We start from the raw sequence: 23,411 nt of genomic DNA, 5'->3' as shown, positions 1-23,411 counted from the left end.
TTTGCATTCCCACCAACAGTGAGTTAGTGTCCCTTTTTCCCCCTACCCTCACCAACATCTGTTGTTAGTTCATTTCTTTATGTAAACCATTCTAACCAGGGTCAGGTGAAACCTCATTGTGGTTTTGATTTGCATTTCCCTGATCGCTAGTGATCTTCAACATTTTTCATGTGTCTGTTGGCCTTTTGGATTTCCTATTTTTGTGAAAAATGTCTATTTAGGTTTTTGGTCCATCTGTTAGGTGGGTTGTTTGTTTTGTTGTTGTGGAGTTTCTTGATCTCTTTGTAGATTCTGGTTATTAATCCTTTATTAGTTGTATAATATGCAAATATTTTCTCCTATTCTGTCAGTTGCCTCTTAGTTCCCTGTTTCTTTTGCAGTACAGAAACTGTTCAATTTGATGTAATCCCAATTGTTAATTTTGGTTTTGACTACCTTTGCCTCCGGGGTCTTTCCCAAGAAATCTTTGCCTGTGCCTATATGTTGCGGGTTTCTCTGATGTTCCCTAATAATTTGATGGTGTCAGGTCATAGATTTAGATCTTTAATCCATATTGAGAGGATTTTTGTTAAGGTGTAAAGTAGGGGTCTTGCTTCATGCTTCTGCATGTGGAAATCCAGTTTTCCCAGCACCATTTGTTGAATAGACTGTCCTTATTCCAGGGAATAGTTTTGGAACTTGGATCAAATATAAGTTGGTTGTACATGTTTGGATTGATTTCTGGTGTTTCTATTCTGTTCCATTGGTCTATCCATCTGTTTCTGTACCAGTACCATTCTGTTTTGATAACAACTGCCCTGTAGTATGTCTTGAAATCTGGTATTGTGATGTGTCCTGCTTTAGCCATTTGAGGTCTTCTGTGTCTCCATATGAATTTCAGCATCATGTTTTCCAGATCTGAGAAGGATGTCTTTGGTATTTTGCTTCATGTCTCATTGAATCTATAAATTGCTTTTGGGAGAATGGACATTTTGACGATACTGATTGTTCCAATCAATGAGCATGGATGATTTTTCCATTTTTTGGTATCCTCTTCTATTTCTTTCTTTAAGGTTTTGTAATCCTCATTGTAGAGATCTTTGACATCCTTGGTTAGGTTTATTCCAAGGTATTTGATTGTTTTTGTAGCTATTTTGAATGGGGTTGATCTTAGAAGTTCTTCCTCAGCTGTGGTATCGCCTGTGTATACAAAGGCTGTTGATTTTTGTGCATTGATTTTATATCCTGCTACTTTGCCTTGATTTGTATTGAGGAATGTTGTATTGAATGTTTGTATTGAAATTGCCTTGATTGTATTGAGGAATGTTCCTTCTATACCCAATTTTCTTAGAGTTTTCATCATGAAAGGGTGTTGTATTTTATCAAATGCTTTCTCAGCATCTATTGAGATTATCATATGGTGTTTATTCTACAATTTGCTAATTGGTGTATCACATTGATTGATTTGGGAACGTTGAACCATTCCTACTTATCAGGGATAAATCCCACTTGGTCTGGGAGGATGATCTTTCTGATGTGTTGATGCATTGTATTGGCCAGAATTTTACTGAGTATTCTCGTGTCTATATTCATCAGAAAAACTGTTCTGTAATGCTATTTCTCTGCTGCATCATTTTCAGGTTTAGGACTTTATAGAAAGGATTTGGTAGGATTTCCTCTTTTTCAATTGTTTTGAATAGATTGAGAAGAATTGGAGTTAGTTTTTCTTTAAATGTCAGGTAGAATTCATCAGGAAATCCACCCAGTCTTGGGCTTTTCTATGTTGGTAGGGCGTTTATTACAATTCGGCCATTTGGGGAGTGAACCAGCTGATGGAAGACCTCTCACCCTGTCTCTACCTCTCTCTGTAACTCTGTCTTTCAAATAAATAAAATAAATCTTTAAAAAGAAATTTATATCTGCATTCCAATGTTTTATATATTTTAAATTATTTTCTTAAAATAATTTTTAAGTAGACTTAATGAGTCACAAATTACAAGAATCTTGACTCCAGTAAAGGTTGTTATATACTGGACCTTCAGTGTTTGTGCCTGTTTGTGTTTCTGATTACAGGAGCCTGCTTATTTCTCCACCCCACCTACCCAGTATTGAATTCAGAATCTCAACATCTCTAAAACTTATTCATAACAATTGTCAGTAATGACTTAGGAATATCTAATGCTGGGGGTGGGGTCTCAGGATACAAATTGGGATCACCTGGGAAGTTTAAAAAATACTGATTCCTGTTCCCAGTCTGATCATTTTGTATTTAATGGTTCTAATTGTTAGGATGTTAATTTAGTTGGACTTCAATTCAGGGCTGGTAATATTTGGGAGATAGTATCATACAAATATATCAAAAACTATTTAGATAGCTGTTCAGTTTTCCCAAAGATGCTTATTTAACAATGTTCTACTCCACTCACTTTGCATATTCTTTTAAAATCATATTTCATCAAAATAGAACTATTTTAGATGAATTTTAACTCTTATCACTTAATTCTAATTATTATAACTTGGTAACACATTTTAGGATTAGACAAACTCTTTTTCCTCTTACTTTATATGCAGAATGGTCATTCTAAAACTTACCATCTTATCAGTTTAATCTTCCAAATTACATTTTAATATTATGCAAAGGAAATCATCACTTTGAGATTAAAATCATCATAAAAATCACCTGCAAAAATAACAATGTCTAATTTATAGTAAAGAAATTGTCATTCCATATTTGTTTTCCTAAGTAATTGTGTATTTCATTTATACCCATCCACCTCAAAAATATTATTTTAGTCAACGATTTTAATTGTGTCTAATATATATATATATATTCTTTAAATTATGTTCACAATTTAAAAAAATAAATATACAAAAATATTTGAATGTAAAATAAGTATGTAATCAACACTGATATGTAATAAATGATGTTTTAATAAGTTTCTATTCTTTTAAATAGAAAAGGATAAACATTTGCAAAGGAAACTACACCTTTATTTCTTCTTCATCCTCCCAGAAGAGTAATCTCTAACTGATTTGATCAGTATATATCAATGTCAGCCAGATCTATGAGTGTCACAATTGTTTAATCTGCATCAGTTCACAGCAGTGGTAGAATGACTTTGACATGGACGTGTGCTTCAAAATGTGTGTGTTTTCACTAACAGAGAGTTTGTGTCAGAAACCTGAAGGTTTGTGTTAGCTGTAGCCATGATCCTACTAATACTAATGAGTATTCTTTTTTCCCAAATTATGGTTTTGTGGTTTCAGACCAAGAATTCTGGCTATCTGAAGGATATCAAATGATGTCTTGTTTGAATTTGCAATTCCTCAATATTATCTTCATGGATTTTTAATCATACAGGTACTTCTTCCATAGTGGAGCCTTTTATTAATTTTTTCTATTATTTTCTTTTTAATTTATGAAATTTGCTCAGATTTTTTTGCTGAGAAATTGATTCAGATATGTCTAAATATTTCCTATACATATGTTTGCATGGTCTTTGACTTTAAGTTTTTATGTATATAAAATTTTATATTTAATTTTAGGTGTTTATAATTACCAAATTCTCCCATTATGAATTTTTGTCTCATTTCAGAAATAATTGTTTGATCCTAATACCCTGTTTTCTTTCATGACTTACAATGTTCACATACACTGTTGCTAATTTTTTAAGCTTGGAAGGGAAGGAAGGAAGGAAGGAAGGAAGGAAGGAAGGAAGGAAGGAAGGAATGGAGGGAGGGAGGGAGGGAGGGAGAGAGAGGGAGGCAGGAAGAAAGCAAAAGGAATGGAAAGGAAGGAGAAGAAAAGGAAAAGGAAAAGAAGAGGCAGGGCATCTGTTTGCTTAGGTACTTGGGTTATCATTTGTGGCTCTCCCAGGAACATTAGTAGGAAACACCAAGCAAGTACATTGATACATAATAACTAAAGACTCTATTTTGTCTCAATATTCTATTTGCTTTCGTGCTGCTATCCCACTGACTTCTTGGAGCTTTACAAATGTTAAGTTTGGTAAGATGAGTTCTCCCTGTTTGCATCCTCTTTGACATTCTTGTTCTATTACCATCTGTAGGGATATTTGGATAAGCAGTAAAGTTTCGCAGAAATTATTACTGGCATTTTGATTATGATTGTATTGAATATGCAGAATAATATTTTTTGAAGATTTTATTTATTTGAAAGATAGAGTTAACAAAAAAGTAGAGAAAGAGAGAGATGTCTTCCATCCACAGGATCACTCCAAAACCAGGAGCCAGGAGTTTCTTCTGGGCTTCCCACATGGGTGCAGGACCCCAAGGACTTGGGCCATCCTCCGCTGCTTTCCTTGGTGCATTAGCAAGGAGCTGGATCAAAAGTGGAGCAGCTGGTACTTGAACTGGTGCCTGTAAGGGATGCCAGCACTGTAGACTGGGGTTCTTAACCCACTGTGCCACAGTGCCAGTACCCCCTAGGGTAATTTTGAGAACAACAGAGTTTTTTTTACATTTTTAATTGTCAGAGGGTTTAGTTTTAAATTGAAATTAGTATTAATTAGTATTCAGTCTTTCAGACATTTTCTCCATCTATTGAGAGAATCAAAAAGCTTTTTCTTGTTCTATTTACCAAAGTTAATATAATTTTAATTATATAAATAGCTGATATTCTAGTGCTAAATCATCCTTACATTCATGTACCTAGTTTAGTCACATTGGGCTTAGCTTAATAAAAAGTCATGCAATATTGACATCTCTTTCATCAGGGAGCAAGTCCTTCCCTGTAATTGATCACAAATGCCTCACATCTTATCCAGCATCAGATATTGCTGAGATGGTACCCTATCAGTTTGGGCAGCCATAACAAAAAAAAAAAAATGACTGGGGGACCTTCACAACTCTAGATACTAGAAAGTCAAAGACAAGGGTGACACCAATGTGCTTCTTGATGAGGACTCTTCTCTTGGTTTGCAGATATCTGGACATGCTGTGTCCTCACATATCTGTCTTTCAGGCATGTTGTGGAGAAAGGATCTTCTCTTCTTTTTCTTGCAAAGATACTAATCCCATCATGAAGGTCCCCTGCTGAAGATGGAATTTTACTCTAATTATCTTCCCCAAGAATCCATTTCCAAATGTCACATTTGGAGTTAAGGTTTCAATGCATGAACTCTGGGAACACATTAAATCCTTATCAGGTGAGAGGAAAGATTGCCAGGTTTGGCTCTTCTATTTGGGTTGAAGAGGTACCTATCTCCAGAAATTCTTGGCTGACACAACAAAACAATAGTCTTATAAACTAAAAGAAAGCAATACCTTCTACTTATGAAGAAAAGTAGGCCTGTGCACATTTGTATTCTGATTGTAATATATTTTATAGGGTTTATTCTTTTTATGCCTAAGTAGTATTCCATACTGTATATATGCCATATTTTCTTTATCTAGACATTAGTTGATGGATATCTGTGTTGATTCCATATCTTAGCTATTGTGAATTGAGCTATAATAAACATGGGGGTAAAGATAACACATTCATATTTACTTATGATGAGAATACTTAAATCTACTCCCTTATCATTTTTCACAAATATCACATATTATTAACTACAGTTATCATGTTGTATAAAAGATCTTGGTATTCAACTAAAAGTTTCTGTGTTTTCACTAACATCACTCAGTTCCCATTTCCCAGCCCAACTAACCAGTATTCTACTCTCTGCTTCTGTAATTCAACTTCTTAAATTTCACATAGAAGTTAAATCACGCAGTATTTGTCTTTCTGTGGCTGGATATTTAGAAGTGACCCTAATAAACTGTTGTTGGGAATGTAAACTAGTACAACCATTAAGGAACACAGTATAGGCCGGTGCCGTGGCTCAACAGGCTAATCCTCTGCCTGCAGCACCGGCACACCGGGTTCTAGTCCCGGTTGGGGCGCCGGATTCTGTCCTGGTTGCCCCTCTTCCAGGCCAGCTCTCTGCTATGGCCCAGGAGTGCAGTGGAGGATGGTCCAAGTGCTTGGGCCCTGCACCCCATGGGAGACCAGGATAAGCACCTGGCTCCTGCCTTCAGATCAGTGCAGCGTGCCAGCTGCGGCAGCCATTGGAGGGTGAACCAACGGCAAAGGAAGCCTTTCTCTCTGTCTCTCTCTCTCTCACACTGTCCACTCTGCCTGTAAAAAAAAAAAGAACACACTATGGAGATTCCTCAGAACTCTAAAAAAGATCTATTATATGACCCACCCATTCCATTTCTGGGAATTTACCCAAGGGAAATGAAATCAGAATATGAATGTGTTATCTTTACCCCCATGTTTATTACAGCTCAATTCACAATAGCTAAGACAAGGAATCAACACAGATATCCATCAACTAATGTCTGGATAAAGAAAATGTGGCATATATACAGTATGGAATACTACTTAGGCATAAAAAGAATAAAACCCTATATTTTGCAACAAATGGATGCAACTGCAAACCACTGTGTTTAGCGAAATAAGGTAGTATCAATAAAACAATTATCTTGTATTTTCCATGATTTGTTGTAATAAATATACAGAACACAAAAATATAATGTAAATCAGAGAAATTGATATTTTGATATTTGATTATTGTTCATAGCTTATATCTATACTGAGGGGGAACAGTGGTTTTTGCTACTTAGTACTTTATTTGGTGGAGGGCTAAGCTTGTGACTATAAAAGAATCTGAAAGCATGTCATTGTAACACTTAAAAGAATAAAACAAGAAAGGAAGGAGGAGGGAGTGGGAGTGTGGGAGCATATGCAGGAGGGAGGATAGTGTGGAAATACCATTATGCTTTTCAATCTGTAGATATAAAATACATATCATTTTTCTACCTTATATAAATAAAAAAAGCAGAAACCAAAACAACACCCCCCAAAATACAATATGTTACTTTTCAGGGTATAAATACAGTTATTGATGCAAGTTGTGACCACAATCATTTAATGAACATGAGTATCAACTCTGAGTCCTTTTGTACCTCGTGATCCCTCATACTCCTTTTCCCCATATTCATTTAGCCAATAATCTGATTCCAATCACTACAAATGAGTTTGTATTTTGTAGAACTTTATAAAAATTATACAAAGTGCACTCTATTTTATTCCTGGTTCATTTGTCATTCAGCATAATTATTTTGAGATTCTCACTGTTACATGTACCAGTACTTCATTCTTCAGGGTGATGAAAAGTATTCCAATTTTATGTATATAATTTTTTTTTTAAATTTTCAACTATTTATTTATTTGAAGCAGAGTTACAGACAAGAGAGAGAGAGAGAGAGAGACAGACAGAGAGAGAGAGAGAGAGAGAGAGATATCTTCCATAAGCTAGCCCTCCCCCTAGATGGCTGAAATGGCTGACTTGGCTGTTCACAAGCCATGAGCTAAGTACTTCTTCTGGGTTTCCCATGTGTCTATAAGGGTTCAAGTGCTTGAGCCATCATTTGCTGCTTTCCCAGGTCAATAGCAAGGAGCTGGATTGGAGGTGAAACAGCTGGGACTCAAGCTGGCACCCATATATGGTGCTGGCAATGCAGGCAGAGGCTTAGCCTGCTGTGCCAATGCCAGGACCATGATCAGTTTTAACTACCTAGTGCTGATGGGCACTTGAATTATATCTAGCATAGGGAAATTGCAAACAAGGAGCCATTTGGAATATTGCTGTTCAAGTCTTTGAAGCAATGTGTGTTTGATTGCCTTGATTAAGTGGCATAAGGACTGTCCTGTTAGGCCATGGAATGAAAGGATAAAAAAAAACATTTATTTAGATGTGAAAATAGTATCACTTTTCATAGCAGCATTTTATAATTTGAAAATGTGTACCAGTGATTTACATACAATATTAATTATATGCTTATTAGATATGAGCTTATTGAAGTGTAGCTAATGTTATGAAAAAAAAAACTTTTTTCCAATGGAATTTATTTATGATTGCATTTCCATTCTCCATCAAAGTTTACCAAAAATTGTTTAGAATTTCTCATCAAAAATTATGTGAGTACTTTTAACATTCCATTATATTTGCTGAGATTTATTTTTTCCTTCAACATAAATGCTTAAATTTACATCTACCATTATTTATTTTCTTTTAAAGATGTCTTAGGAATCCTTCACAGTTAAAGAGAAATAACTTATAACATATTTATGTGTATAACAAATGGTAGCAATTCATGTTTTTGAATATGACTCAAATGGACAAACTAATATATCTTGAATTCAAAAAAATGCATCAGAAATATGCATTCTATTTTGTGCCATTATTACATAGGAAACAACTTATTACTGTAAAAGTCAGATTTGCAAGTAATAAGCATTCATAAGAACTATGACAGCTCAGATAATTAAAAGGCATTTTAAAGAGAAAATAGCAGCAAATTCATTGACTATGGTATGAATAGGTCAGTGTCATTGAATTCTACAACCTTTCAAGGAAGTGTTTTGAATTCAAATGTTCTCTAATACATAATAAATGGACATTCTGAAGTGGGAAACTTAACAATTGCTTTACTTCTTTTAAGAAAAGTGATCGTCTGTATCCCAGTTATTTCAGGATTTCAGTTGTGTTAAGTAAGGGTTTTCAGACTATAAATGCTACCTAAGTAACCATGAATAAATCAAGTGTACTACAGGTCATTGTGGCAGTCTGTCCATGCTAAGAGGGGGGCAGCAAGAGATCGAAAACTGAATCTTTTTTTTATTAAACTTTTATTTAATGAATATAAATTTTCAAAGTACAGCTTATGGGTTACAATGGCTTTCCCTCTCCCATAACTTCCCTCCCACCAGCAACCCCCCATTTCCCGCTCCCTCTCCCCTTCCAATCACATCAAGATTCATTTTCAGTTCTCTTTATATACAGAAGATCAGTTTAGTATATATTAGGTAAAGATTTCAACAGTTTGCCGCCATATAGCAACGCAAAGTGAAAAAAAATACTGTTGGAGTACTAGTTATAGCATTAAATAACATTGTACAGCACATTAAAGACAGAGATCCTACATAATATTTTTTAAATTAAAAATTAATTAATTTTCTATGCCATTTCCAATTTAACACCAGGTTTTCTTTTCATTTCCAATTATCTTTATATACAGAAGATCGATTCAGTTTATAATTAGTAAACCTCATCAGTTTGTACCCACACAGAAACGCAAAGTGTAAAAATACTGTTTCAGTACTAGTTATAGCATAACTGCACATTGGACAACACATTAAGGACAGATCCCACATGGGATGCAAGTACACAGTGACTCCTGTTGCTGACTTAACAATTTGACACTCCTGTTCATGGTGTCAGTAATCTCCCTAGGCTCTAGTCTTGAGTTGCCATGGCTATGGAAGCCTTTAGAGTTCGCTGACTTTGATCTAATTCCAATAGGGTCATAGGCAAAGTGGAAGTTCTCTTCCCTTCAGAGAAAGGTACCTCCTTCTTTGATGGCCCTGTTCTTTCCACTGGGATCTCACTCACAGAGATCTTTCATTTAGGTCTTCTTTTTTTTCTTTTCCATGGTATCTTGGCTTTCCATGCCTGCAATACTCTCATGGGCTCTTCAGCCAGATCCGAATGCCTTAAGGGCTGATTCTGAGGCCAGAGTGTTATTTAGGAAATCTGCCATTCTATGAGTCTGCTGTGTATCCCGCTTCCCATGTTGGATCCTTCTCTCCCTTTTTGATTCCATCAGTTAGTATTAGCAGACACTTGTCTTGTTTGTGTGATCCCTTTGATTCTTAGACCTATCAGAGCTATCAATTGTGAGCTGAAATTGATCACTTGGACTAGTGAGATGGCATTGGTAACTGAATCTTAGTCGAAGCTTCCTAAATGTAGGTAACTGCACTTATTAAAACAATAAAAGTCTAATACCCCTGCCCGTTATCTATAGGCTGAGAAACTCTATGATAAGAATTTCAGAGTTCACATATTTGGTTACAAAAGACACAATGGCAATTGATTTTAAATATAGGAATTAATATCAAATTTTCAAAATTCAAGCCCCTGATACTTTCTTGATTTATTAAGAACCCCCACAAACACATAATTTCATGATTTGGTTTCTGTTTTGTACTTTCACCTTTCATATTAGTCCCATTGCCATAGCAGAGAGAAATGTTTTACACTAAAGTAGCTGCTTGCTGTAGATAAGATTTAATTCCTGCTGTGTGGTGCCACCCACACCTCTCCAAATACTGAGCACTCTGAGATATCTTAATAACCTTTAACTTTCCCTTTATGGAGATGGAGGAATTTAAAATAGTGTATGTAACTTAAACCCTAAGACATTGAGACATTTGCATTCTTTATCTTCATACAATCAATAAGAAATTGTTCTTCTGGAAATATTTTGACATATCACTCTTTAAAAATGCCACATGATGGTGGAAATTATAGGCATAATACAGTGGGATGTTATAAAAGTGCAATCCTTATAAATCATTCTAATAGTCAATAATATAATTTTAAAATATTATAATAAAGCAGCATATTAGCAACAATTTTCAGCTCTCTTCCAAATGAAATGTCAAAATTATGGGACGAAAATTACCATCTCACTAAAAAGAAATCATATTGAAACTTTATGCTGTCTATTTCATTAATTATTCTTTTTTTTGACAGGCAGAGTGAACAGTGAGAGAGAGAGAGACAGCGAGAAAGGTATTCCTTTTCCGTTGGTTCACCCCTAATGGCCATTTCGGCCAGCACGCTGCAGCCAGTACACCATGCTGATCTGAAGCCAGAGGATTAGCCTATTGAGCCACAGCATTGGCCCATAAATTATTCTTTATTTTGCCTAATGCACTATAAGAACATTCAAAGATTGTATAAACATAGCTTATAGATCGATGACATACCACAAATCTCAAAGTATAATATTATTTAATTGAAAAGTATACAAAAAATCTAAAGAAAGGTTCGTTACAAAATTTGAGAAATAAAGTTTATATCTTCATTACATTTAATGGGTTAATAAATTATGATAAAGTGTAGAGAACACAAGTATTTGATATTTATCTGTTATGGAGATATTGAGCAGGGTAAATTTGGCTAGTAAATCTGCAGTGTAAGTTTAGGAGATGTGTGAACTCCATCTACATCATGAATTATGAGGCCCTGTTCTGAACAAGCCAAATAAAGGGTGATGTCTTACAATGAGGTACACTGTCCACTAGCTGTACTTCTCAGTGTAGTAAACTCTGTAACTAATGTTCTCTTTGCAATATTTCATTTTCTTCCACTCAGTATACTTACTCATTTACTTGTGAAAAAAACTTGGCAAATTTCTCAATATACTTGAAAAATAATATGAAAACTAACACAGTGTTTATAAAAAAGTCTCAACCTAGAATCTAGTGACTCTAAAACATGTTCACTTCCTATACTAAACACTAGTGGAGAAATGGTTAGTTTTACCTTTGAAATAGCTTTTAATATACAGCTCAAACTGATTTTCAAATAAATTAATAAATAAATAGTATTGTTTTGTTATATTTTTAAAAATGGCTTGTTTTTAAAGAAGATATTCTTTGGCTTGATCTTATTTTAATAGTAAATTTTGTTTTGCATGAATATAGTACAAAATAAGAGAATCAATATGGAAAATACGTAAACATCAGCCAATGACATGTCTACATAAGATTACAAATAAAGAATGAGAGTTGATAGAACTACTGTACATTGTTAGATAGAGGTTAACAGATGAAATATAGCAAGATGGAGAAACAGAAATTGAGTGAGAGAAAGAGACATATTATAGAACGAATATGTATGCCAGCTGGTATGTGTGTTTGTGTGTGTGTGTGTGCGTGTGCGCGCGCACTATATCCACTCTTAGGGCATATCTAAAAAGCCTATTTGTGTGGTTTGGAAGCAGAGAATTATGAAACTGGATGTCTGTAATCTATAAAATTTATTATATTAACCCTGTATGCTCTAGCTTGGGGTCAGACAGTACTTTCTTTCAAAGACCCAATCATATGTATTGGTGTTTGCTTTATTAGGCATTCACTCTGTCACACAACTATTAACTTCTCACATTCTCATGTAAGGAAGCCATGTACAATAAATAGCTCTATATACCTTCTTTGTAGTAAACCACCCCTACCCCAACACAAGCCAAGCACCTGTGTGTTTTCCATCTTGATTTGTTAATATGTTTGTGTTTTCCAAGCTTTTTTTCCTCAAACCATTTCCCTATAAACCCTTCCAATTCTGTGTAACAAGCAGGATTTATTTCTATTTAAAGCAATATTGAAAATGAAGACATGACACATATAGTGCCTTCAATATTGATTTTTTAAATAAATATTATATATTTGAAAGAGTTAGAGAGAGAAAGAGAGGCAGAGAGAAAGAGAGAAGTCTTCCATCCACTGGTTCACTCCTCAATTGGCTGCAATGGCTAGAGCTGCACTGATCTGAAGCCAGAAGCCAGAAGCTTCATCTTGATCTCCTATGTGGGTGTAGGGACCCAATGACTTGGGCTATCTTCTTCTGCTTCCCCAGGCCATAGCAGAGAGCTGATCAGAAGTGGAGCAGCTGGGACTCAAACCGTCACCCATATGGGATGCCAGCATTGCAGGCAGCAGCTTTACCCACTACAACAACAGCGCCAGCCCTTCAACATTGCTTTTAAGAACTGCTAACTTATCTCCAGCACAACACCTACAATAAATTAGGATCATACCATAACTTAAAACGGCGTAACGTCTGAACAATCAAAATCTGAAATCAACACATAATATTGCCAAACGAAAAGGTATAATTAATGAGCTTCCAGATTTATGTTCTACATAAAAACATACTATAAAAGTCAAGATACTTCAAAGAGTTCAGTCTTTCTGTAAAGTGCATTAAGCAAATCTGAAACCTTAAAAATTAGTTCAAAAGTGTTCCTCTTGTGGTTGGCATTGAGGTGCAGCAGGTTAAGTGCCACTTGGGACACCACCATCCTACATTGCAGTGCTGGTTTGAGTAATAGGTGCTCTGCATTTCCAATCCAGCTTCCTTCTAATGCTCCTGGGCAGACAGAGGATAATTGCCCAGGTACTTGGCCATTAATACCCATGTGGGAATCTTGAAAGAAGTTTCAGCTCCTTGATTCACGCTGTCCCTGTGCTGGTTGTTGTAGTCATTTTTTCTCTCTGATTATCTGATATATATATATATATATATATATATATATATATATATGTGTGTGTGTGTGTGTGTGTGTATGTTGCATGTATGAATGTGTATGTATAATCTTTATAAAATGTTTTTTAAAAAATGCTTCTCTTAGGGAGAAGTAATTTTCTTTTTTTATTTTTATTTTTATTTTTTATTAAACTTTTATTTAATGAATATAAATTTCCAAAGTATAGCTTATGGGTTACAATGGCTTCCCCCCTCCCATAACTTCCCTCCCGCCCGCAACCCTCCCCTTTCCCGCTCCCTTTCCCCTTCCATTCATGTAAAGATTCATTTTCAATTCTCTTTATATACAGAAGATCAGTTTAGTATATATTAGGTAAAGATTTCAACATTTTGCCCATATAGCAAAATAAAGTGAAAAAACTACCATTGGATTACTAATTATAGCATTAAATAGCAATGTACAGCACATTAAAGACAGAGATCCTACATAATTTTTTTTTCAAAATAATTAATTTTCTATGCCATTTCCATTCTAACACCAGGTTGTTTTTTTTTCATTTCCAATTCTCTTTATATACAGAAGATCACTTCAGTATATAATTAGTAAAGACCTCATCAGTTTGTGCCCACACAGAAACGCAAAGTATAAAAATACTGTTTCAGTACTAGTTATAGCATCACTTGGCTTTAGATGACACATTAGAGACGGATCCCACATGGGGTGTAAGTACACAATGACTCCTGTTGCTGATTTAACAATTTGACACTCCTGTTCATGGCGTCAGTAATCTCCCTAGGCTCTAGTCATGAGTTGCCAGGGCTATGGAAGCCTTTAGAGTTCGCTGACTTTGATCTTATTCCGACAGGGTCATAGTCAAAGTGGAAGTTCTCTCCTCCCTTCGGAGAAGGGTACCTCCTTTTTGATGGCCCCGTTCTTTCCACTGGGATCTCACTCACAGAGATCATTCATTTAGGTCTTTTTTTTTCCATGATATCTTGGCTTTCCATGCCTGCTATACTCTCATGGGCTCTTCTGCCAGATCCGAATGCCTTAAGGGCTGATTCTGAGGCCAGAGTGTTGTTTAGGACATCTGCCATTCTATGAGTCTGCTGTGTATCCCGCTTCCCATGTTGGATCTTTCTCTCCCTTTTTGATTCTATCAGTTAGTATTAGCAGATACTTGTCTTGTTTGTGTGATCCCTTTGACTCTTAGACCTATCAGAGCTATCAATTGTGAGCTGAAATTGATCACTTGGACTAGTGCGATGGCATTGGTACATGCCATCTTGATGGGATTGTGTTGGAATCCCCTGGCACATTTCCTACTCCACCATTTGCGGCCAGTCTGATTGAGCATGTTCCAAATTGTTCATCTCCTCCCTCTCTTTTTCCACTCTTAGATTTAACAGGGATCACTTTTCAGTTAAAATTTAAACACCTAAGAATAATTGTGTGTTAATTTCATAGTTCAAGCACTAGTACTAGAACAACAACAACAACAACAACAAATACTAAAAATGATAAAGTATTACATTGTACATCTAAAGTCAGGACAGGAGCTGATCAGTTCATTGTTTCTTATAGTGTCCATTTCACTTAACAGGTTTCCCCTTTGGCGCTCAGTTGTCACTGATCAGGGAAAACAAATGATATTTTTCTCTTTGGGACTGGCTTAATTCACTCAGCATGATGTTTTCCAGTTTGCTCCATCTTGTTGCAAATGACTGGTTGTAATTTTCAACATTGTTTTTTGCTACAAAAATTTAAAAATAAAACAATATACTAATTAAAATATTCAAATTCATTATTGCCATATATTTACCAGAAGACTTAAAAACACTCTGTGAAAGTCCAAACTTTGCACTCAATAAAATATAGATGCATACTTAACTTAATTATAAATAAAGCAAAAATAACTTTAGATAACTAAAGCAAAATCTTAGAGAAAGAAAGTTTTTCATAATGTTTGAAGTTTAAATGGTTCTACAAACCTTAGCAGTCCTAACAAGTAGCTAAGGAACTATCCCTAAGAGAGGGAGAGGCTGATGAGAGATGATATATTAGGCTTCTCAGTTCAGCAACAGTGTTTCCTGTTCATGTATTGACATTCAAGTACAGTTTCACTTAGAAAAATGAAGCTGCTATTTACAAGTCAAATTATCTCATTATCAACTTTAGAAGTATTGCATGAAATGGTATCTACTAAGGTCACTCAAAAGTTGTTTATATAAAAAACCATTGGTTAGGATTGATTCTATCGAAGCTTGGTTTCCACAGACTATTTTGCAGAAAATGAGTATTCTGAAGGCCACTATCAGGGAGCTGGATCAGTGGTGACACAGCTGGGAAGACAGCAGTGTCCATGTGGGATGGAGCTTTACCTGCTATGCCACTATGATGGCTCCAAGTATATTCCATTTCTTCCTTTTAAAAAATCCACTTTATTAAAAAGATTTATGTGTTTATCTGAAAGGCAAAGTTACAGAGATGCAGAGGCAGAGAGAGGGGGATGTTGTTCCTTATGTTATTTTTCTGAATAGGAGGTGGTTAAAATGACATAATTTTATTTATAGGCATAGCAATTTGCTTTAGAATGAAAGTGGGAAGCATTACAGTGTTCATTGGCATCTTCTGTCCAAATTTCTGAATAGTCAATAATGAGGAATCATATAGTATAGTCATTGATTTTACACTGATTCCTGAAGGCTGCAGCGCTACTATTTGACTTTAACTGCCAATGGAACCCCAGATGGCTATGAAAGGACAGGGCCCAGCTGGAGAAGGCTGACTTAGTCTGCAATGTCAATGATAGGCTTGTCAGATGTGGTCCCAGCAGGAGTAAGAGCAGGTTCATGGACAAAAGCTACAGCTGAAGTTCCTCAAAGTTACTGCAGGAAGGGCCAGATTAGCACTATTCCAGAGAACTGGATTCTGCAGGTAAAGTGAAACCACAGTAACTATATTTGGTATGCATTTGACAAGTGGTTTTGAAGTCTGAAGTGAAGCAGTTCCAGCTTTGTGCCCTAATATAGCAGCTCAAATCATAGAATGAAGTGGCACAACTCTGGTTTTTACTCCCCCTAGGTCAGTGAGTGGATTCCAAGTCTGTAGCAACAGTTTGTGGGCATTGCTACTGCAGAAACAATGAGGGAGTTTTCAGACTGGATTGAGGAAGCTGTAGTTGTCACCACAGGATAAGCTACTCCTGGTGAGGTACAGTGGCAATGACCACCTTGCTAGAGGTTTGCCGAACAAACTGCTGAATTGGACTCTAGGAGTTAGGCAGAAGTTGGTGTAAGGCACTCACATAGTTCTTACAAACTCAGTGAGGCTAAAGTGAAGTCTTGAGTTCAACATATTGTTTTCTGGTAAATTCTTCTTTAATGTTTTATGTCCAAATGTTGTTCCACCAGCTTGTTCACATTCTGCCCCATTTCTGGGGACTGTGATGTACTAGGTTCTAGTTTTATTAACATTGTCATGAAGTTCTTACATCTCTTCCCATTTTTCTAGCATTGTTGAAGAAATATTGGTCTAAGCAGCTGCTGGGTTCTGTGCTTTGAGATTGGGCTCAATTTAGGGGTGCATGACACTTCCACCTTCAAGGCATCATAGTAGTCACCTCCTTCAATTACTTTACAGCAGTAGCAATGACACACAGATTGGCAAGGCCACAGATATTAGAGAGGAAGGATTCAAAACATTGGTTACTACAATAGTTTCTATTTGTGCTAATTTTTAAACAGGTGTCACTCCCATTTTCTTGATTGATCGTCAGCTGGAATTTGCCATCTGCATATTCTGAGTATTCAATGGTATCGATGGCCTTGAACTTACATTACTTGTCACCTCAGCTTTTGTCAGTGCTTGCTCATGAGATACCAACAACTGACCAATGCTATTTTTATCACAACTGTTCTTGGAGGAAGCTACAAATAAGCAGGCAACTGGTGGGTCCTCGGGCTGTGCTCTCACAGTTGCCATTCCAGTCGCCTGCAGCCTTAATATGGTGCAGAGTTTAGGAAAAGCGCTGACAGGGGTCACTTTGGTTACTGGTGTCCCCACAGGGACTGCAGGGACTGGGGCACCAGACTCCATGCCAGGTAGCTTAGTCACAACATCCTGGGGAGTACACAGATCCCCAGCAGAGGCCATGCTCATGATCTCAGAGGCACTCATAACAGCTGGGAGAGCTGAGATCAGCAGAGAGGAATCAGCTGCAGTGGTGGAAGCTGCAGTTAGGCAGTGAGGCCTGAGAGGCCTGGCTAGCCACATCGGACTCCAGGGTGGTTCCGGCTCCACAGCATCCTTGGTGAGAGGTTGCAAGGGCCACCACAGAGAAGTCAGTGCAGGTGCCAACTGGACAGTAGGACCTGGCACATTGCGGACCTTCCCCCCATCTGCCTGCTTAGGGGCCACCCAGGCAGCCCTGGCTGGGCTGTGCTTGGCTCTCTCAGCGGTGCTCTCAGCCGCGCACTTCAGCTACTGTCCCTTGCAGCAGAACCCGTGGATTCAGGAAGGGCTCAGCACTGCATGGCGGTTCCATGGCCTGAAATTTCTAAACTACAGACCTAGAGCGTCCGCAGGCACTGGGCTCCACATTCCTAAAATTAAATAACAGCAGATTTGGATCCATGTCACTAAATAAAATACAGAAAGTAGCAAATAACTATCCTGGCATTACTAATGGTCATGGCTCATTATGAAAATATATGTAATACAAAAAGAGGAAGATACAAAAATGGTCAAATTGAAATAATCGAAAAAGGAATAGGAAGCAAATGCAAAAATGAAGCATTTTTTGTAATTAGGCAAAATACACACAAAGGGAACAAACTTTACTGGAAATCGTCTGTTGTTTTATATTGATAAAATGCTTAAATATCCAGTAATGTATACATTATAATCTTATATTAATTAATTATAGTTCAACATATATAAAGTAACACTTCAGCAAAGATAATTTGATAAATTAACTCTCAAGGAAGAATTTTTCCTCATGTTTCAGTAACTGGCACAATAGGAAGGCAAAAATCAAGTATGTTTACAGGAAGTGTGAACAGCATGAACTTGAACTAATGAACTCAGATAGAATAGTGCTAACAAATGGAGAAGTCATAATATTTCTAAGAAAACCCTAGATAAGAACCCTATATGGGCACCAGTTCAAGAACCAGCTGCTCCTCTTCTAATCCAGCTTCCTGCTAATGTGGCTGGGAAAGCAGCAGAGAAATGCTCAATTACTTAAGCTACTGCAGGCATGGTAGAAATTCAGATGAAGCTCGAGTTGCTGGCTTTGGCCTGGCCCAACCCTGGCCATGGCAGCCAACAGATGAACAATCTCTCCCTGTTTCTCATCTCTCTCTTTGTGACTTCGCCTTTCAAATACATAAATAAATCTTTTAAAAAAGAAATAATGACTAAAGATACACTCTATTCTTACAAATAAAATATCCAAGAAGCTTAAAATCTCCAAGTAACATAAATTCAAAGAGAACAACACCAAGATACATTATAATGCAACTTTCAAAAAAGAAAGGCAAAGAAAGTCTAAAAGTAGCAAGAGAGTCTGAAAAGGAGACTGTTATGCTTTTAAGATGTAAATATGTGAGTTTTTGTGAAGTAGGTTAGTGTATGTAAATAACTGTACACAGTGGCTGAAGCATAGCAGACACAAAATACATGACATATACTATCACAGTTTTATTTATTTATAAAATTGTGGATACTAAACCAGTCCCAAAATAAGCATTTTTGGAGGGGCAAATACTGCTATGAATTCCATGCATACTCATATTAACTAGAGACAACAGGTAGAAAATTCCAACAAAGAAAGTTGATGTGGAATTAGTGTCCATAACAATCAAATGAAGACCTCCAATCATATCTCAGAATGCCTAGGTCATAGCTTTGGGTTGGTCTGTCTCCAGCCTCCTACGAATGTGTACCCTGGAATGCAACAAATGGTAGTTCAAGTAGTTGGGTCCTTGAAACTCTTGTGGGACACCATTTTTGGGTTTCTGGCACCTAGGTTTCGCTTGACTCAACACTTGCCATAGAGGGCCTTTGAAGAGTGAACCAGCAGATAGGAATTCTCTATCCCTCTCTGTATCCTTTGTTCTCTTTCTCTCAGCCCTTCAGTAAGTTGATTAAAATATTTTAAAAGTTAAACTTTAAACACGTGGAAAGAGCTAACATGAACCTGGATAGATTGATTCAAGAAGTAGATTCTCAGTTAAATTACTTTCTTAACCAGCTGCAAACAATATCTCATTGAGGATTTTTCTTAATTTGGCATAGTGATTAAAAATTCCTCTCACATGATAGCATCATGGTTCAGTGGGTTCAGTTGCTGCCTGACACACCAGCATTCCATATGAGTCAGGTGTGAGTCCTGGCTGATCCATTCTGATTAACTTCCTGCTAATGAGCCTGGGAAAGCAGGATAAGATGACTCAAGTACCTGGGCTCCTACTACCCACACAAGAGACCTAGAGGGAGTTCCAGACTACAGGTATTCCTGTGGCCCCAACCCAGCCTGAGAGGCCTTATAGGGAGTAAACATGTATGTGGAAAATCTCTTTCTGTCTTTTCTCCCTCTGTCACTCTGCCTTTCAAATAAATACTTTTTTCTAGCAGAGAGACATGGTTTTGTTTTACTGTCATGTATATAAGAAGATCAATATGTTAATGATGCATTTTCAGCTTGATGCAGCAATCTCACAAGCAGTATGCTTTTTAGAAAAGGAGAAAGTGATCATGGCAGACCACGCATTTTTAGATTACTTTTCCATGAAAACAGTATTTTGATATTTATGATAATGCCAACTTATCCAAAATTGATTCTTGAAATAAAAAGGGTTTCAATGAATTGAAAAGAATGAGTTGAAAAATATGATTAATATTCACATGTCTAAATATTGCACATGAAACGAAATTGCTAATTCTTCCAAATGTTCTCAATTGAGAGAAAATAAATCCTGTAGAGCTCAATTTTTCAAGCAAGTAGGAGCAAAATAACAAGATTATATACTAGTGAAACAAGGACACAGAACTAATCCTCCACATATCTCAGCTCTCATAAAAAAAAAGATAGAAGAAAGCATTTGGAATTACATTGTACTTGTCTACACCACCATTGTTTAAGCAAAGTATTTAACAAACCAACTTCCTTCAATTTGTCCTTTTACCATGCTAACAAATGTGTTACTTCTCCCATCACCACTGGCAGATTAAGTAACCCTATGTAGAAAGCCAAATCCTCTTTCTTGTCTCAATTATTGCCTGTTTCATTACTTCCTCAGGCCTTTTATTCAGTTTTCTCTAAATAGGGTAAAGTCACTATCTCTTTAGTTCTTCTTTCCATTATAAACTAGATCTCAGCTTTTATTCCTTCTAGATTTATCTCCATTTGAGCCTCCAGAAATGGCTAAATGGGGTGAGGAGTGGAGCACAAAAGTCCTAACAATATATTTTATTGAATACCTTTCTCTAGGAAAAAAAGAGCCTAAGTAAACTTGAGCACCTACTGTTGCAGATATTTCTATCAGTGTTTATAATTTTTTGTAAGAAATAGGAGGAGGAGGAGTAAAGAAGGATAGAAGTGTCTGTGCAGTAGCCAGGGGGATGGCATATTGACAAATAGCATTATTACATAATCAGTGGTACAAAGAGAGTAATGGAGTGGCATAAATCCTATGGAACAAGTGGGCCCCCTGCTGTTCTCCCTTGATATAAAAAGGACCCAGTAATTGTCCATAGACCATGTGCCTGTAATGCTGGATGCAGAGAGTGTGTTGAATGAATGGGCTTCCAAACAACTCTAGAAATCCAGGTGGCAGTAACCAGAACAAAGGCCCTGGGAACAAAGAGGGTATAAACATTGCAGATAAAGCCAGTGCAATTTATACCAATCATTTGATTATCTTTGCAGTGGTATGAACCCTTGCCATGCAGCATGTGTTATTATTGCAGAATAGTATGAAGGTCAAGTGGAAGTGAAGCAGCGTGTTGGAGACAATCTCAATCCTGAGGCTTAAAAAACTGAATATTTACCAGAAGACAGGGTGGAGAAAGGTCAACAACACAAAAAGCAGGCATATCCATCATGGTGGTTCAAGGTCCAGCAGAAGGTAGTAAGCAATCTTGTGCAGTATTCTCATGACAACAATTAACCCAACTGGAATCCAAAGGGCCTTGGGGTCTCCACTGGCTCCATTATTTGGGGACATTTGTCTCTAGACACCTTCACAGAACACGTAGTATTACAGTGGATTTGGCCACAGTAATTTTTATAAGCTCAGCAGTTTGACAGATCCTGAAATGCTGTGGTCTGAAAACCAGGTGAAGAAACTGCAGATAAAATTGGTTTCAAAGGGTGAAGGTCTGGTGTCTGTGTCCTCTGTGCCATATGATTGCTGTGTAAAGAGATGGCACTCTGCCAGAGGATCAGAGCTCATTTTCCTTGACAATCAACTTGTTTCTGAAGTAGGGATTTAATTTGAGTTTGCAGCCAGCTCTGATTTCCTTCAGCTACAAAATGGTTATGCACCTCAGTATCTCTGCATTTTGGAACCTAATCATGATGCATGATGGGGATTGTTCCAAAAGGCAGTCATCTAGAAATCTCAGGTATTCCGAATGACACAGCTTTACCGCTTCAGATATGTCAGGTCATGTACCCAAATTTTTGCTCCCACTGTTGGACAGCTCTGTCAGCCTGGACATTCAGTGTCTACTTCCTGTTGAATGGCGGATAGTGAGGGCACGCACCAATAGTCCAGGAAAAGATAGTTTAATAAAAGTGGAGTTACTGTAGCCTCAGGAAAAGACTCAAGAATAAAACTGCAGAGGAAATGCTTCTGGGTCTAGTGGATGTGACACAGAGGACCTACGGGGAGCCCACTGCATGGAAGCCCAGCTGCAGGAGCCGAGCCACAGAATCTCGCCAGTGCAGAAAGGGGAGTTAAGACAAAAACCTCAGAAACCCGAGACATTGGCGGGGAAAGGCAGAATGAGGCCTGAGGCCCCACTGGAGAAAGTTCACCAGGCTGACTGGAGGAGAGAAAAAAAAACGAATAAATAAGGGGAACCTGCACAGACACTAGCCTCTCTATCCACTCACCTTACAAAGCCGAGCAAGGAAAAGAGCAGGCGTCATTTTACATACGTAAATTGGCAAGTAGCCAAGCAGAAAAACTTGTAATTGGCAACCATGAGTAGCCAAGCAGAAAAACTTGAATCTGGTCAGGAGAAATAACAGGAGGGTAGAATCTAGTGAAAGTAGGTGGAGCCAATGACCTGAGACTGTGAAAATCTGAGGGGGGCAAGAGAACTAAGGCAACCCAGAAGAGACTGTGGAAAAATTTGAGAACACATTGAGGGCTGCATAAACTCTTTGTGTGGTCCCAGGGGTAGATCAAACGAATACCCACAGAGGCCAGATATCAACTACCCTCAATTCCACTCAGCTGTGCGGAATTACTTCCCGACTGAGTCAAAAAGAAAAAGAAAAAGAAAAAGAAAAAGAAAAAAAAAAAGAGAGCGAGCAAGGGAGAGAACAAACTGGGTGAGTCACCTTTGGCACACCCTTAAACCTGAAGAATCAAACAGAGCTCTCTGGCCACACCCATCACAGCCCCTAAGGATCCATCAAAGCAGACAGCCCACTTCATCTAGAGGCATAGTATAATGAGAAAAAAACACCACAGCAAAAAAAACATAAATTATCTCCAATATGACAAACAACAAATGCAAAAACCAAGGTAACAAGAGCAAGGAAGTCACTATGATGCATCCAAATGAACAAGACACCCCAATTCAAGATTATGAAGATGAAGAGATAGAGGAAATGCAAGAAGCGGATCTCAAAAAACTGATAAGAACATTAAGAAGTTCTCAAAAACAAATTCTTGAACTACAGAAATACTTAATGGACAAGATAGAAAATCTCTCGCTCGAAAATGAAATATTAAGGAGGAATCAAAATGAAATGAAACAACTAGTAGAACATGAAACTGTGATAGTGACAAGAAACCATAATGAAATGAAGAACTCAATAGATCAAATGACAAACACGTTACAGAGCATTATAAACAGAATGGGCGAAGCAGAAGAGAGAATATCAGACTTAGAAGACAGAGAACAGGAAAGTATACAGTCAAACCAAAGAAAAGAAGAGGAAATCAGAAACCTAAAAAATACTGTCAGGAATCTACAGAATACTATTAAGAAACCCAACATTCGGGTTCTAGGAGTTCCTGAAGGATGGAGAGGGAGAAAGGATTAGAAGGCCTTTTTAGTGA

At 37.2% G+C, this 23,411-nt stretch overlaps 1 pseudogene; it reads right to left on the bottom strand.

The window, feature by feature from the left end:
• Positions 1-22,267, bottom strand: part of LOC133768098 (transcription initiation factor TFIID subunit 4B-like) — a 32,319-nt pseudogene extending 10,052 nt beyond the window's left edge.
• Between the last annotated feature and the right edge of the window lie 1,144 nt (positions 22,268-23,411).

This window comes from Lepus europaeus, chromosome 10 (assembly GCF_033115175.1).
Source record: "Lepus europaeus isolate LE1 chromosome 10, mLepTim1.pri, whole genome shotgun sequence".
NCBI classification, from domain to species: domain Eukaryota; kingdom Metazoa; phylum Chordata; class Mammalia; order Lagomorpha; family Leporidae; genus Lepus; species Lepus europaeus.
Note: the sequence above shows the minus strand (reverse complement) of the source record. Positions and strands in the feature narration are given on the sequence as shown.